General features: G+C 53.0%; 1 non-coding gene across 1 annotated transcript in view; it reads right to left on the reverse strand.

Moving 5' to 3' along the window:
- The window catches only part of LOC126476934 (small subunit ribosomal RNA), a 1,911-nt gene extending 482 nt beyond the window's left edge, over positions 1–1,429 (reverse strand). Inside the window, exon 1 of the ribosomal RNA XR_007587366.1 lies at positions 1–1,429. This exon is cut by the window's left edge and continues 482 nt beyond it. This is a non-coding gene — a ribosomal RNA (small subunit ribosomal RNA).
- Positions 1,430–5,000: the final 3,571 nt, after the last annotated feature.

Raw genomic sequence — 5,000 nt, forward strand, 5'->3', positions numbered from 1 at the left:
TCGTTCGTTATCGGAATTAACCAGACAAATCGCTCCACCAACTAAGAACGGCCATGCACCACCACCCACCGAATCAAGAAAGAGCTATCAATCTGTCAATCCTTCCGGTGTCCGGGCCTGGTGAGGTTTCCCGTGTTGAGTCAAATTAAGCCGCAGGCTCCACTCCTGGTGGTGCCCTTCCGTCAATTCCTTTAAGTTTCAGCTTTGCAACCATACTTCCCCCGGAACCCAAAAGCTTTGGTTTCCCGGAGGCTGCCCGCCGAGTCATCGGAGGAACTGCGGCGGATCGCTGGCTGGCATCGTTTATGGTTAGAACTAGGGCGGTTTCTGATCGCCTTCGAACCTCTAACTTTCGTTCTTGATTAATGAAAACATACTTGGCAAATGCTTTCGCTTCTGTTCGTCTTGCGACGATCCAAGAATTTCACCTCTAACGTCGCCAATACGAATGCCCCCGCCTGTCCCTATTAATCATTACCTCGGGTTCCGAAAACCAACAAAATAGAACCGAGGTCCTATTCCATTATTCCATGCACACAGTATTCAGGCGGGCTTGCCTGCTTTAAGCACTCTAATTTGTTCAAAGTAAACGTGCCGGCCCACCGAGACACTCAATAAAGAGCACCCTGGTAGGATTTCAACGGGGTCCGCCTCGGGACGCACGAGCACGCACGAGGCGGTCGCACGCCTTCGGCTCGCCCCACCGGCAGGACGTCCCACGATACATGCCAGTTAAACACCGACGGGCGGTGAACCAACAGCGTGGGACACAAATCCAACTACGAGCTTTTTAACCGCAACAACTTTAATATACGCTATTGGAGCTGGAATTACCGCGGCTGCTGGCACCAGACTTGCCCTCCAATAGATACTCGTTAAAGGATTTAAAGTGTACTCATTCCGATTACGGGGCCTCGGATGAGTCCCGTATCGTTATTTTTCGTCACTACCTCCCCGTGCCGGGAGTGGGTAATTTGCGCGCCTGCTGCCTTCCTTGGATGTGGTAGCCGTTTCTCAGGCTCCCTCTCCGGAATCGAACCCTGATTCCCCGTTACCCGTTACAAACCATGGTAGGCGCAGAACCTACCATCGACAGTTGATAAGGCAGACATTTGAAAGATGCGTCGCCGGTACGAGGACCGTGCGATCAGCCCTAAGTTATTCAGAGTCACCAAGGCAAACGGACCGGACGAGCCGACCGATTGGTTTTGATCTAATAAAAGCGTCCCTTCCATCTCTGGTCGGGACTCTGTTTGCATGTATTAGCTCTAGAATTACCACAGTTATCCAAGTAACGTGGGTACGATCTAAGGAACCATAACTGATTTAATGAGCCATTCGCGGTTTCACCTTAATGCGGCTTGTACTGAGACATGCATGGCTTAATCTTTGAGACAAGCATATGACTACTGGCAGGATCAACCAGGGAGCTGCGTCAACTAGAGCTGAGCAGCCGGCCGCCCGGGGAGTTGTGTCCCGGGGGCCCCGCGCGATACACGCAAGCGTCCGCTCAATTATTCTGCAAACAGGAGGAGGCTGAGCTCCCCTGCACAACACACCTCGAAACCCTCTCAGGTCCCCGGCGGCGCGCAGCGCCGTCCTAAGTACTTGGTCGGGTTCGAGAGAGGCGCAATCGCCCGGAGTTAGGCGAGTAGACGCCTTTAGGTGCGACCACCCGTGCTCCCAACTGAGCTTGCCGCTGCCGACAGAGGCCCGGGAGCGTGCTGTCGTGGCATGTGCCGGCGGGAGACAACACGCGCCACCTACGGTGACCGGCAGCTCCAACGCCAGCGCCACAGAAGGACAAAAGCCCTACTTGGGTGCCGAAGCGAACTCTCCCAGCACAGCGCACGCGCCAACACGTCCGCACAGCTGCGATACAAACCACCTGCGAGAACCGCTGGGGCGACCGAGCAGCAGACGGCGTCGCGGCGCCGAGCGCCGGGCGGCGGGCGCATCCTCAGCGCACAAAGTCCTCAATCGGACCAGCACACTGCAGATGGCCACCGCGCTTCGCACCGGGCCCGCGAGGACCTACTTTGGCCGCAAGGCGCCGCGAGCAGGGGGCGCCGGCGCGCAGCTGCGCCGCCTGCCGCGTCCGTCGGCCGGCGCGCCTGCCACCGGCCGCCCCCCACCAGCCGGCTGTAGCGCGTGCGCCCACGCACCGCGCTGCCAGCACGCCGGGCGGCCCCCCCCTCACCGGCCGGGGACGGTCCCACCCAGCCACCGCCGCGTATCGCCTCACACCCAGATCCCCTTTCACGTTCGTGGGCATGGTGGGTCCCCTTTCACGTTCGTGGGCATGGTGGGTATCCCTGAAACAACCGGTTAATAGCTCGACCGATCGTCGCCAACACTGATTCACCTCTAGCGAGAACAACCGCACCACAACGGGTTACCGGTTGTTCATTTGCGTAACGTCACCAGCAAACGTACACGTCCATCGCCATTTGCAACGAGTATTGCATGCCTGTGTCAGGTGTCACAACACACTACGTCTGCCCACATAGACGCAACAACATGTGCACGCCTAGAGAACACGTGGAAGGTAGACCCCCGTACGTATGCGGTGTCCATTGCGCGAACGACTGTCAGCCCGCCTCTGCAGCATGTCGCAGATGTGGAACGCGGTGCAACATGCCTATCACGGTGTGTGAGAAGAGACGACTACGTCCGAATACACGCTCCACTACATCAACAGACTGCTCATGCTGATCGCCATCCAGGGCGTCCGTTCCTCCCACACGTCTGTATGGGCGTACCACACTGCAATCCAGCTCTTATAGGGAGACGACACGTAGCTGCGTGCACAATATTTGGACTGTATGGTCCGCCGTTGCTAGGCGCTGTCGTCATAACGGTCACATGGGCCCACGATGTATCATTCAGTACATACGGAGCAATGTGCAGTACAGTTTGTGGGTTTTGCGTACATCGGCGGACAGGTGACAGGCCGTACCACAACGTAGGCTGAGTACGTCGGCATGCGAAGGGCATTGAACATGCAAACTTCTCACCGACCAGCTTGCGAAGGCAGGGGGGAAGGGTGGGGGGGGCATGTACGTCCTGCTGCTATCCACACTACAGTGTATAGCAGGAGCATGTGGAAAGTCAGCAACACCTGCAAGGTGTTTAACATGACGCGATACACAGGGGACCGGGCAGTGCGAGTAGCGAACTATATTGCGAGGGTTGCGGTTAGGCAACACTACACTACTTTTAAACGGGTTGCATAACAATTACAGAGCAGGTTCAGCGACAACGTGCGTCAGGTTAAGGCGCAATATAGTTTAGGTTACGGCGCACTTTAGGTTAGGTTAAGGCACATTATAGGTTAGGTTAAGGCACAACATGGGTTACGTTAAGGCACAACATGGGTTACGTTAAGGCACAACATGGGTTACGTTAAGGCACAACATGGGTTAGGTTAAGGCACAACATGGGTTAGGTTAAGGCACAACATGGGTTAGGTTTAAGGCACAACATGGGTTAGGTTAAGGCACAACATGGGTTAGGTTAAGGCACAACATGGGTTAGGTTAAGGCACAACATGGGTTAGGTTAAGGCACAACATGGGTTAGGTTAAGGCACAACATGGGTTAGGTTAAGGCACAACATGGGTTAGGTTAAGCACAACATGGGTTAGGTTAAGGCACAACATGGGTTAGGTTAAGGCACAACATGGGTTAGGTTAAGGCACAACATGGGTTAGGTTAAGGCACAACATGGGTTAGGTTAAGGCACAACATGGGTTAGGTTAAGGCACAACATGGGTTAGGTTAAGGCACAACATGGGTTAGGTTAAGGCACAACATGGGTTAGGTTAAGGCACAACATGGGTTAGGTTAAGGCACAACATGGGTTAGGTTAAGGCACAACATGGGTTAGGTTAAGGCACAACATGGGTTAGGTTAAGGCACAACATGGGTTAGGTTAAGGCACAACATGGGTTAGGTTAAGGCACAACATGGGTTAGGTTAAGGCACAACATGGGTTAGGTTAAGGCACAACATGGGTTAGGTTAAGGCACCAACATGGGTTAGGTTAAGGCACAACATGGGTTAGGTTAAGGCACAACATGGGTTAGGTTAAGGCACAACATGGGTTAGGTTAAGGCACAACATGGGTTAGGTTAAGGCACAACATGGGTTTTAGGTTAAGGCACAACATGGGTTAGGTTAAGGCACAACATGGGTTAGGTTAAGGCACAACATGGGTTAGGTTAAGGCACAACATGGGTTAGGTTAAGGCACAACGTAGGTTAGGTTAAGGCACAACGTGGGTTAGGTTAAGGCACAACGTGGGTTAGGTTAAGGCACAACGTGGGTTAGGTTAAGGCACAACGTGGGTTAGGTTAAGGCACAACATGGGTTAGGTTAAGGCACAACATGGGTTAGGTTAAGGCACACCATGGGTTAGGTTAAGGCACAACATGGGTTAGGTTAAGGCACAACATGGGTTAGGTTAAGGCACAACATGGGTTAGGTTAAGGCACAACATGGGTTAGGTTAAGGCACAACATGGGTTAGGTTAAGGCACAACATGGGTTAGGTTAAGGCACAACGTAGGTTAGGTTAAGGCACAACGTGGGTTAGGTTAAGGCACAACATGGGTTAGGTTAAGGCACAACATGGGTTAGGTTAAGGCACAACATGGGTTAGGTTAAGGCACAACATGGGTTAGGTTAAGGCACAACATGGGTTAGGTTAAGGCACAACATGGGTTAGGTTACGGCACAACATGGGTTACGTTACGGCACAACATGGGTTACGTTACGGCACAACATGGGTTACGTTACGGCACAACATGGGTTACGTTACGGCACAACATGGGTTACGTTACGGCACAACATGGGTTACGTTACGGCACAACATGGGTTACGTTACGGCACAAATTAGGTTAGGTTACGGCACAAATTAGGTTAGGTTAAGGCACAAATTAGGTTAGGTTAAGGCACAAATTAGGTTAGGTTAAGGCACAAATTAGGTTAGGTTAAGGCA

The sequence above is a fragment of the Schistocerca serialis genome, chromosome 4, assembly GCF_023864345.2.
Source record: "Schistocerca serialis cubense isolate TAMUIC-IGC-003099 chromosome 4, iqSchSeri2.2, whole genome shotgun sequence".
NCBI classification, from domain to species: Eukaryota; Metazoa; Arthropoda; class Insecta; order Orthoptera; family Acrididae; genus Schistocerca; species Schistocerca serialis.